This window comes from Periplaneta americana, chromosome 4, assembly GCF_040183065.1.
Source record: "Periplaneta americana isolate PAMFEO1 chromosome 4, P.americana_PAMFEO1_priV1, whole genome shotgun sequence".
NCBI classification, from domain to species: Eukaryota; Metazoa; Arthropoda; class Insecta; order Blattodea; family Blattidae; genus Periplaneta; species Periplaneta americana.
The window spans coordinates 77,756,145-77,769,481 of record NC_091120.1 but is presented as its reverse complement, the minus strand read 5'-3'; positions in this window follow the sequence as shown (position 1 = coordinate 77,769,481).

Below are 13,337 nucleotides of genomic sequence, written 5' to 3'. Positions count from 1 at the left end.
GTTTAGATGTATACCTCTCTTATCACGTCTTACAATCCATGGTTTAAGCCCTGACCAGATATTTATTCATGGTGTTATAAACTTAACGCGTAAATAACAGTGTAAACAAATCGTAAACTTAACGCGTAAATATTAGTATCAACAAATCCACGGAACGCGTGTTCATTGTTGTGGAACAAGTTTTAGGAGAGATTTGTTCCTAATTTTAGGTCATGTTTGATAAAATCTTCTGAAAAGATTTCATGTAGTGTAATATACCCCAAATCCTATCTTTTATCAAAGATCTTTGATGTAATATTTTAGCATAATATTCTTTGTCAAAGAATTTTGATAGTGTAATAGCAGCCTCACAGAGACTGTATTTTCTTTGCGATGCACCATTATTTGAACTCATTTTGAAAAACAGAAATCAAATGTTTGAAACAGTAGCTGATCGTTGATCGAACCGTACATACAAGCACAAACCCGCACCAACTCAATTCATAAGTAACTGATAGCGGAAGCTTGGGCTCATGCTTTGATACAAACAAGTCCACCGCACTAAACCTCTCCACAAGCAGTCCGCCGCGACCCGTGCGGTGGTGCAGGATGACGGCACGGGCTAGTTCCGTGCGCAACTGCTCAGCCCGTTGCGGTCAGCGGAAGGGAAGCCCGTGGATTTGGACAAATGTGCACGACTCTGCTAACAATACAGACTTTCCAATGGCAAAATACCGATCAACCAAATAAAAATAGCAGACAGTCCGAAAGTGAAAAAGTACTTGCCTTCAGATTTGAAAGAGTTTCACCAGGAAATATTGCATTGGCCATCTACGCCATGTCAAAATAGGACTTCTGATTGATTTTAGTATATTATTTTTCTTGAAATACTCATAGTCACACAATATTTGTTATCCTATGGTTTTATATTATAACCTGTGTTATTGTTTTTTACCATTTCTGTTTTTAAATTCATGCTTATTTATAAAAACATTGCCCATGTATTTCGAAAAGGGTACATCTCCAAAATAAAAAAGCAAAAAAAAAAAAAAAGACAAAAGAAATCATATGATAATATATATTTGAATATATTGCTTTTCTTTCGTATTATGCTGTGTTTTCATTCTGAAATGCTAACTGTAAAGTTTTGTTGGTATGGGTACAACAGTTTAAAATGAAATCATTTTTTTAATTGCTGAATATTTTAACTTTAAGAGATGTGACCTTTTCGAAATTGCACATTAAATTGAAGTCAACCGCACTTGAGGGTAGGATTTGACAGTGCCAAAAAATTAAGAAAATATGAAAACGAGCTACCATTGGCTGTGATAGTTTCTCCTGTGAATGGGTTCGTAGAGAAAATATATTATTATTACAGAATTATTATTATTATTATTATTATTATTATTATTATTACAGTATTATTATTATTATTATTATTATTATTATTATTATTATTATTATTTGTTTATAGCAAGTGTAGTATTTAAATCATATTCTTGTCTGTTCATAATCGATAAACATCACTATATAGGAACGTAACATTTTCTAAGTAATTACCTTGTTCGTCACTGTTCTTATTTTCCCTCCCTCCAAATACGACAGTCTCTTTTTCTAATCTGGGCACGATGTACTCTTTGCTCGTCCTCTAGTCTCATGTAATGGAATGGATGAAGTACTTAGAGCAGTGGTATTCAGCCGGATCAGAGCTAATGAAAGCCAGTGTACAGAGTAAGTAGACTTCATGACATGGTACAAGAAGTTGAGCTAATAGTAAAAAACAAACTGGACAAAATACGTGCGATTGAAACTAATGATGTGTCTGACGACGCCGAGTTACTTACATACAGACATCAAAAAAAGTGTTGCATCACCTCTCTAAGTATCCTGTATTGATGTTTATGTTACGTATACTATACTCAAAACCAGGAGAAAGTCTAAGGGGAATGAGACGCAGCGGAGTAATGCTATGAATGAATGTTGATGCCATAAGATGTCATAAGGTCACGCACGTGGGTACACTCATCTCCAGTGGCTAACTCTCAAAGCACTAACGACAACATTGATACACATATTCATACTACCCTAGTTACAAAATTAGATCACGGTTAATTTCCTGGTCTTTTAATCTCTCCATACAGGAAATAACATATGCAAGAAACCGCATGTTTTTTAAACTGACGTTATAACGGTTATATTATCTATCCACTTCGTTCCAATAGATGATGCAATAGTAAGCACATTCATTTCAAGGTTAATCTCCTGGTTGGAGAACAGTACACATCAGTGCCTTGAACTGTCTCTAAACATAAACAAACCTGCACTGCACTCTACCTTTCGAAAACAAAGCAACTTCAAAGCATAAGGAGAATATCAGTTGAAGTCGTAAAACTGGAAAGGAAAATTTACAGACTAAAGGCTGGTTCACAATAAACCGGGAACGGAAACTACAACGAGAACGAGATCGGATATAATGTTAAAATAAATGTATTTAAATGTGAACATTCACAATTAACTATTGTGAATGCTTACGTTTAAATACATTTATTTTAACATTGTTTCCGTTCTCGTTCTCTTTGTCGTTTCCGTTTCCGGTTTATTGTGGACCAGCCTTTATTCTGATCACTGTGCACGTTACTCACTTACTACTATGGCAAGAAGAATAATCCCGACTTTGACTGTGTCCGAATAGTCACACTGTATCAGGGTGGACTATCGTCGAGGAAAGTTGCTAGACGTGTACAGTACGATTATTTAATCCTGACAGTCGCCGGAGATGTGCGCGTGAACAGGCGAGTCCATTTAGTTACGCCAAGGGGTGTTTGGGTTATTCACTCGCTTGACTTTACCGACCGCTCGCCCTATATCTACTCCGGAACTCTCCCCACTTCTCTTATTACTTCCCCTCTTTCGCATCGCTGAGCTGTCAGGACTAAATAATCGGTCTGTGCACGTGAATCAAAGCGATGCGTTACAGACTTGGAATCGTTGCATAAATACTCTCCTCGCTCGGGTCGTCCACGTGCTACAACTGCAGCCGATGATGGCTATCTGAGAATGTTGACACGGATAAATCGCACGGCATTTACAAGTTTGAATAATGATTTCTTGCAAGCCACAGGGCGTAGTGTATCTAACCACACTGTTAGAAACAGAGTGCACGATGCTGATCGTCATTCGAGACGACCATGGGGAGCTCCGTTTCGTACATCTTGACGTTATGGAGTACGTTACAGATGGACAATGAATCATGCAGAATGAACTATTGAGAACTGGTGTAAAGTGCTGTTCAGTGATGAAACTTGCATATGTGTTCGGAGAGAATCAGGAAATGCTGCAGGTCTGAGACACGCTGGAAAACGAGTAAAAGAAGGTAGTGGCTCAGTGAAATTTTGAAGTTGCATTGCACAGGATCATCGGACGCCTCTCTTGTCTTTGAGGGCAACCTCAGTGCTCTAAAACACAAGAACGATATTCTCCTCCCTATAGTGTTACCGTATCTTTACCACTTCGGAGAAGACTTCCTCTTCATGGACGACAACTCTTGCGTCCATCATGCAGGCTTTGTAAATGATGAACTTCGTGACGCAGATATCGTCCGAATGGAATGACCAGCTTGGTCCCCAGACATTAACCCTATTGAGAATGTCTGGAAGCGTTTAAAACAAGCTTTTTTGGACCATCTGACCGACAACGCAATCGGCGAAATCTATGCGGAATTGCCATTGAAGAATGGGACAATTTTGACCAACAGTAGCTTAATGAACTGATGGATGGTATGCCAAGAAGGATCCAAGCATGTCTTAATGCAAGCGAACGAACTAGTGAGTATTAAACTAATTAGACTGACTAGTTCAAGTTTACAGTGAGAGAATGAAGTTCTGTTTTTGTTTACGTTATAATCTGTTTTCCATTTAATGAGCAATATGCATTGTAGATGAGTTCCATTTTCACATATCATTTCGAATTTTGTGACAAGTGGATTGTACGTTTTAGTTCATAGGTGATGCAAAAAAGTTTTTGATGTCTGTAGTTCCCTATTTTGATGTTAAGAAATGTGCTATTGTTGATGAAATTCTAGTATGTAAACAGTTACCAAAACATACAAAAGGAAGAGAATTTTTTCAAATTACTGAGGTGTAAAAGTATATTGTTATTAAAATCTCAAAATCGATTATCTGCACTATATAGAGTTTTTCTCTTTATCTCCTCCCCTCATGAATAATAGAACGAAAATTCATTAAACTTACAATTTCACCGAAGTTTCCAAACTGAAGTTTAAATTGATTTTCATCATAATTAACATTTATCTAGACTATTCAACAAAGTTAATTGATACCAAATTACTTAAAATTTTCACAAGTACTTTTTAAGTTACCGTGATTAAGGTGGACTAACAGTAGTTTATATTTAGGAAAGTAACTTTCCAATATTGTTTTGGTATTGTACATTAACTTTGAAATCAACATCAACACACAATATGTTAAATTTCAGTGAAATTATATAATAAAGTGCTTCATTTTATCCCCGATATTCAGCTTAATTCATATATTTACAAAATCACATCACAATATCAATAAATTTCTAATCTTACAATAAATTTGGATAAAAAAGAAGCAAATTACTACCAAATTATTTCACAATGCATAAACACAAAAGCCGACAGATTGTTATGGTCACACAGTAATCCTCTTTATGCGTGTCTTATTGATATTTCAAGCCTGTTTGCCACTAATATTTGTTGGAATATAATTGGATCATCTCAAATATGAACTGAATAATAAACATTCAAATCATGATTCACACTACAACTGGAAATACATACTAGGTTCAAAAAGTTCCCGGAATTTGCTAGTATCATAGAAACAACGATACCTTAAACACTATTCTACAGCATTCCCTTCAAAATAGTTGCCTTCCGCAACAACACACTTTTGCCAACGCGTGTAGAGTTCCTGGAATCAGGCCTGGAAGCCATTTTGTGAAACCCGTTTTAGTGCTCTCGTCTCGTTTGCGATAACCTCTTCAGCATTGAATCTCCGTCCTTTCAGATGACTTTTCAGACGAGGAAACAGAAAGTAATAAGGTGGTGAGAGATCAGGAGAGTATGGTGGTGGATCCAAAGCAGTTATGTTGTGCCTGGCAAGAAAATTCTTTACAATAATTGCGCGATGAGCAGGTGCATTGTCCTGCATAAGGAACCAGTTGTTTTCTACCCACTTTTCTGGACGTTTCCTTCTCACTGCGTCCCGGAGGCGACGGAGGATTTCTACGTACAATTCTTTCGTTACAGTACGACCTTCTGGAATGAACTCATGGTGGATGAGACCCTGAGAGTCGAAGAAAACTTCCAACATAACTTTGCCTTTGGAAGTGTCCCTAGGAAATTTTTTGCTTCCGAAGAGATGTTTTCGATTTCCACTCAGATGATTGTCGTTTAGGGACTGGGTCGTACAAGTAGCACCAAGTTTCATCACCAGCAATAATTTTGTTTAAGAAATCACCATCTTCATCAGCCATCATTCTTGAATCATTCTTGTTTCTTTCTGTTCTGCCGACAACATTTTCGGAACTAACTTCTGAGACACGTAATGCATATTGAGATGTTTGTCGTCCCTCACAATATTACGCACACGCTGAGCGATTGCTTCATTTGTTGCAGTTGCTGGTCGGCCGCTGCGTAAGTCATCTTTGATGCTATCGCGGCCACCAGAAAAGCGTTCATGCCAGGCATACACTTGAGTTTTTTTCATTGCTGCTTCGCCATATGCTTCTTCCAACAATCTTAATGTTTCTGCAGGAGTTTTTTTGTGTAACAAAACACAGAACTTGATGATTGAACTGTGGACATAATTACAAAATGCGACGAACAAACAAAACACTATGATAAACAATTGCCTACAACTCAAAACCAACAATCGCCATTATCAACAAACTTTAAAGAAATGACATCATGAATGTTACCAACAAAACAAATGTATAATATCCCTTGTTATATATTAATACGAAAAATGGTAGTAAAATTCAGGGAACTTTTTGAATCCAGTAGTAAACTTTGATGCGTTTATTCATGTTAATTTCACAATAAGGTTTCTCAATTTTTGGCGTCATAAAGATTATTTGTAGAAAGGTCGACAAATTTTAATTAATTTTAGCCATGTCAATCATACTAATTCAATTAGACCTAATTAGTATAGTTGAAGATTTAAAATTTGAAATATATCTTTTTGTATTACCATTGAAATGCTGCAAAAGTACCTTATCTAAATGTGTAAATATTTAGTTACCGGTACTACTTATGTATGTATGTATGTATGTATGTATATGTATATGTATATATATATATATATATATATATATATATATATATACACACACTGGCAGGGCTCTTAACTTGCCGTTATTCACCCCAACTCTAAAAGCATGGCTCATATTTATATTATTTGTGCATAGCGTAGATCACTTACTTCGTCAGAGATTATTCAGAATGCACCATATGCAGTGATTCATGACTCGACCAAGGCCAGTGGAGTCCTGCAATCCGGAGCCGTGGCGCTACTACTCCTGCATTCTTAATACCGCATCGCGATATTTCACATTACGCCTGCGACTCCTCTCGGCTTGGTCGAGTAATATTTTATAGTATGAATAATGATGACTGGAATTGTTGCGATATCTTACGAAAAACCGGAGTACCCAGAGAAAATTCCTATGTTACCTGGACCTCGGATTTGAGCAACACATGTTATAAATTCAGAGTCAATTCAACCGGGATTTGAACTCAGATCCCCTGGATAAAAAGCCCATTTCAATTTAAGTAAAGATTAAAATATTACAAATTTTCAAATAAATATAACACATTAAACTAGTTAATTGATTAGTGGTGCCTAATACGACTACATGCAGAGTGCAGATGCAGCTTTTTGCAATCAAAACATATTTCATTTATGAGTTGTGTAGCTTGCTAAAACTCGGAAGAAAATAAATTCGTACTCACTAACAAGGCTGTTAAAATTTAGTTTCTTTATATAATCCAGGATGTCATGTTAGCGTTTCTCTGTAACCATATTACAGCGACGTGAAATCAACCAGCATTGCTATTGTAACCATATAAATCCCTTGTATAGTGAAGAAAAAGGTGAAATAATAGTTGTTTATGATACAAGTTCGTAAATGTACTCTTTTTTGGCACGAGTGTAAAGTTTGTGAAATGAGGCAAAGCCGAGTGCCACAAACACACGAGGACCAAAAAGATAACTTTGCGAATGTGTACCATACAATGTTTTTCTACAATAGAAAAAAATTACATTAAATAAATATTTTGGAGAGCTTATAAGATCACGATTTCATGGCCGTCTGAATTCAGAACCATTCACAAATAAGTATCCATGGACTGACAGCCTGTTTTATATTTTATGATAACGATTTGATGGCCGTCGAAATCGGCCATACTCAACAGTGTTACATCTGATTGCGGTAATTTCGAGAACATTGTACAATGTCGGACTCTCAGCTATTAGAAATGGTAAATGAAATGATCATCTGCAAGTTGTTGCTGATTTGACACAGCATTTTGGTCACGTTTCTCAACTCAGAATCACAAAAATGTAACCATGGAATCATAGCCTTTTGGAGTTACTTCAGATCCTTGAAACAGTGCAAGGAATGAGTACTACATGTCACTTCAGAACAATACGGGCTAAAATGCAAATATGAATGTTACATTTGTTATTTATTTGTGTTAAATGTAATATTTACGTCATGATCAGGCATCGGATTCTAGGGCAAATGCCTATTTTGTTTCTTTAGGAGAAAAGTAAAAATAATTATTAATATTTGTGTTTCATGGAAATTGAAAGGTATTCAAAGAGTTTTATAGTGCCCTAAAATGCCCTAAAACGGTTATTAGAGCCTAATTTGTTAATATTCGCCTAAAAATGCCTAACTCACTGTAAAGTTTCGCATTTTACTCTTACTTTTTATAATTTATACATCCATTCACTGCGAAATTTAAGGCATTTAAAAAGTGGAAAGTTTGCTTCACACCGGCCATGAAACCATTGATAAATGTTTTGAATCTCACGACACTCGCAATAGATTTCACCGAATTTAACATGTTTGGAGGCATAAATGCCGACAAAGAACCAACCTTAGTTTTGAAGCAGGCAACAATCACAACATGTGCTGCTACCGATTCAGAGATATACTATACTATAAAAATGACTGTTTTCGGTCTGAAACCGATTAGCTGTACTGCCCTTCAGAGCGTCATAAAATCACAATTTTTGGAGAAAGAGTGTTTTTGAAATATTTATGAAAAGTCGTAAAACTGCGAATTAGTAGGGTAAACCGTTACAAAATATTTAAAAGAATGGCCCTCCTAGTGTTAACACTACCAGGAAATGCAACAATAAGTGGAACTTTGTATTTTTGTCCAATTGAATCTCAATAACAACGGTACATTTGAATGCTCGTTAACAGTTGCTCTTTCCCTCACCTTATTTGTGTTGAGAAGTTTTGAGCGGTAGGACGTTTTCCTGTGAAGTTTAACGCGATAATGCCGAAAAATATAAGTGCAAAATCTACATTGATCCGGCAATGGCTAACAGAATATTCAGAATTCACTTATGATGGAAAAATAATATTCTGCAAGATTTGTAGCAAACAGGTATGTAACAATAGTTGAAATATTTAAATTCTATTAATTTTAATGAGTAGGCATATCATATTTATACATTGACTGAGCTATCCTGAGGTATAATTCTTTTTAAGACCACTACACTTTAACCTTTTAAATTCCGATAGTTAAAGTATTTGCAGGTCATTAAAATTTTGATTGTTCGAACCCACTAACTTTGTGACAGAAATACGGCAATACAACAATTAGGATTTTATTTTAATTCAGTTTACTTTACATTTTTAGATTTCGCAAGATAGCATCATGTGCAAGGAGCGGCTCATAAGGCTAAAGCTCAGCAGAAAAATCAACTGCAACAAACTTTACTAACACAGCCTACTTCATCCAATCTCAGCAGCAATTTCTATGCTGATTCAACCAGAGCGTTTGTTGCTGCTAACATTCCCTGGAATGCAATTGAAAATCCGGTTTTAAGACAGTTTTTACAAAAATACTGCAAACAAAATATCCCATCTGAGTTGACCCTAAGAAAAAATTACTCAGACAGAATATACAATGAAACTTTAGCTTCCATTCGGGAGGATATAGGTGATTCTTACATATGGGTCTCTGTGGATGAAATCTCAGATCCTATGAATAGGTATATAGCAAATATGGTAGTAGGAAAACTTAGTCCTGATGGACCTTCGATTCCACACCTCGTATGTGTTAAGGAACTTTCAAAAGTGAATAGCCAAGCCATTGCTTATTTCGTAAATAAAGGCGTACAGTCTTTACACTCAGGTAATATCGGCGATTCTAAAGTTCTGTCATTTTGTATTGATGCTGCCTCCTACATGGTTGCTGCAGCTCCACTTCTTAAAACATTTTATCCTAACCTCACGCATGTAACCTGTCTAGCACATGGCCTTCACAGGGTTTCTGAAACAATCCGGAATGGATTTGGTCTTGTCAATTCGTTTATTTCTAACACAAAAAAATGTTTTTGTAAAGCCCTATCCAGGATTTCAATATTCAGAGAGAACTTTCCAGATATCCCACTCCCACCTCAGCCGGTTGTTACACGATGGGGAACCTGGATTCAGTCAGTGCTGTATTATTCTAAGTATTTTAAAGAAGTGGTCACAGTTATTGATAAATTACCTGAAACTGATAGTGCAGCGTGTGTGAAAGCAGTGAAAGATTGTCTGAATGACTCACGAGTGAAAAACGATAATGCCTACATAACATCAAACTCTTCTTTCATACCTGCAAGCATTGAACAATTAGAACGTGAAAAACAATCTCTTTGTAGCCAAATAGCAATAGTAAAGGAAGCTCAAGTGAACATACATTCTGCTTTGGGCGAAACTGGGAAAAAAGTTAAAAATGAGTGGGACAACGTATTAAATAAGAATGTAGGATTTTCATTGTTGGAAAAAGTATCAAGAGTGATATCGGGGGAAAGTGTAAATGTTCCAGTAAGTATTGATGTTTCTATTGTACCTAATTTAAAATTTGCGCCTCTCACATCAGTTTCGGTTGAAAGAAGTTTTTCTGCTTTCAAAATGATTCTCAGTGACAAAAGGCAAAGGTTAACTGTGGAGAATTTAGAAAAAATTCTGGTGGTGTACTGTGCAGATAATTATAATAAAGTCTGAGCATGGAACTGAATTTCAATAACTTAAAATGAGTAATCTTGATATCAATAATCATTATTTCATTAGTTTCAATATATTAAATTTGTGCAGCTCTGTTTATAAATATAATATAGTATTCTTTTTCAATGTTTAAACATACTTTTTTGTGTGTATTTTAGTGTATAACTAAAAATTTCAGTGAAAGAAATAAGTATGATACCTTGATGTGCCTAAAATGCCTATTTTCATTAAAATAGAGCCTAATTTTACAAATTTTGAGCTTATTTTAGGCGCCTAAAACTGCAATTTTTAATGCCTAAAAATCCGATGTCTAGCCATGATAGATTGAGAAAATGCGTTAATTTCCTACTGAATGAAGTTTGTACATTGAATATTGCGTTTCCTTTGGCAGTGCGAAAATGAATAGCAGTGCATAAAATGATGAAGAATAAATTAATGAATATCACAAAAAAATCTTTATTGGTTTACTTCCTTGGGATGTCGAAGCGTGTAGGGTCTACAATTGTCTTGAATGATGATGTAGATAGAAAAGAGGCTAAGCTGCTAGCATTTTTGGACAGCCAATCTGTTGGTTTCCGTCCAAATAATAAAAGAAAATATTAAGCATAAATGAAATATACGATGTCCTAAAAATATACCGAATGAAAGATAACTTATCATAAAAGTCATTTCGCAAATATGTAGTCTTATTTTGATTATTTGGTTACCTTTTATATGTGGCTTCTAACAAATTGGTTGCTCTTATATTTTTAATAGCTGGTGCATGCCGGCGATATCAGTAATACGATGTGACGTAAAATACGTGAAAATGTCTGAATCGAAGACGCGTGAGTAAGGAAGCTTATTGAAGTAAATAGTGAATATATTATCACTAGAGATAGCAGCGGTAGAAAAGATAGACATGGTATGGAGGAGGAAGGGAAGGAGAAAATTATTATAACATACCATTATCATCATCGTCATTATGAACACAGTTTGGGGCTTGTGGCCTGTTCAGGTTTGACAGTTTTATTGTTTCATATAATAATAATAATAATAATAAAATAATAATAATAATAATAATAATTATTATTATTATTATTATTATTATTATTATTATTATTATTATTATTGTTATTATTATTTAATATGGAAGATCTAAGGCCAGAAGGTCCTCTCTTCCGCCCAGCCAGACTCTAATTCAGGGATCCAGAACTGAAGAGAGAGGAGTGGAAAGCATGGGGAAAGCGTTGGTTCCCCGTCCACAGTCCATTGGCTTGAATGACGTATCTGTGCCCCGTACGCAATCACAGAACACAGACACTGAATTCATATCCTCTCCCCTACGAAGTCAATGACGCGGGGGTGGAAGAAGGGGATGAGTTACTTATTCCGGTGAGTGACGCAAAGCCACAATTGGCCCCCAGTTCTGCAAGCGTGCTCTAATTGAGCAGGCTACAGTAAATAATATTACATTAATAGCTATCTAGACAGTACAACAACATGAAAGTGAGTAGTAATAGTGAATAATAAAAGTAAGTTTATTTATTTACTTACGTACTTAATTAATTAATTAATTTACTTATTTATTTCCTTCCTTACTTGCTTATCACCTTGCTTGCTTACTTATTTGCTTACTTCCTTGTTTATTTGCTTATTTATTTATTTATTTATTTATTTATTTATTTATTTATTTATTTATTTATTTATTTATTTATTTATTCATTTATTTATTTATTTATTTATTTATTTATTTACTCTGGTGGAGTAAAAATCATCAGACATTCTCTTTCACACCACCAGAAAAGCAGTCATATCTCTTAAAATAAAATTAATTTAGTCATCGCTCCAAAATCTTTTTGGACTTTCTCCCCCTCTTCTTCCTTGAGGTTTATAAGTACAGAGTTTCTGTGGTAATCGTGGTAATCTTGGGGATTCCACGCGTAAGACATGTTCTTTGCAGCAGATTTATACGCAATTATTCTCGTATTTCTTGGCTACGTTTATTACCCGTTAATATACATATATTTCGTTATAAATCTTAGGAATCCCATCTCAGCAATTCTATTCTTTGCTTCTGTGTTCATGCGAACACCCAAGTCTCAGACCGGAATTGATTACACTTTATAACAGAGATGTCCAATTTGTAACTCGTACGAGGTAACTCCTGGCGCAAGCAACCCGCAGAGCATATTCTTTAAGGTTCTTTTTCATATTTTATATGGAAAGTTATTGACTTTAGCAGAACATGCTTGACGTGCAATATCTCTTGGTTCTATAGGCGTTTGAACACCCATGCTTTGTAACATTTCACTATTGTCTTTCATGCCACTTTTCTCAGAGAGTTCTCTTTATAGTTCCTGTCAAAATTGGAAAATTTTACTAATTTATAAATAAAAGTATAGAAAGAAGAAAAATGAAAATGTTATCAAATACGATAAAAAACGAAAGAAGAGCAAGATTTACAGAGAAGAAAGGATAAAAAGAAGATAATGGTGAACGAGGAAAAGGTAAGAAAAACATGATGGAGAAAAAGGACAGGGCGATAGTGGGACATAGATAAGAGACAGTAATAAAGAAGTAGACCAGAAGCAAAGATAAATTAATATAAAGTTCGTTACTGATGTGACTTAGTGAAACATCACATTTCAAAATAATTATAACTCTAAACGCTCTAAACGTTGTAATTTAGTTCTTTGATTCATATTTCCTGCTATGGAAGACTGTCCAATGAGGATCCGTGAATGAAAGTGATATAGGCTTACTATTAGAGATGAACAACGATCGAGAAAGCAAGACTAACAACTCCCGCAAAGCCGAAAACCCGCAAGACAATGTTGTATACGTCGCGTCATTGACGTAAAGACTGCTTGTGAGTGTTTCAAGACGTCGAGAATGATCACTCCCGAAGTCCCGAATGTCAAGCAGCCTTGAATCGCCACAGTTGTTTATACCTGACTGAACTTTTATCTACATTGACACAATCAAGTAGCCTATTTGAAACATCTCTAGCTTTCAGTGTAGAATAATCCATTCCCCAGTCTTCATTTAATTACTAGGCCCTTAATAAAAGGCTGGAAATGTTCTTTTAATATGTTTGA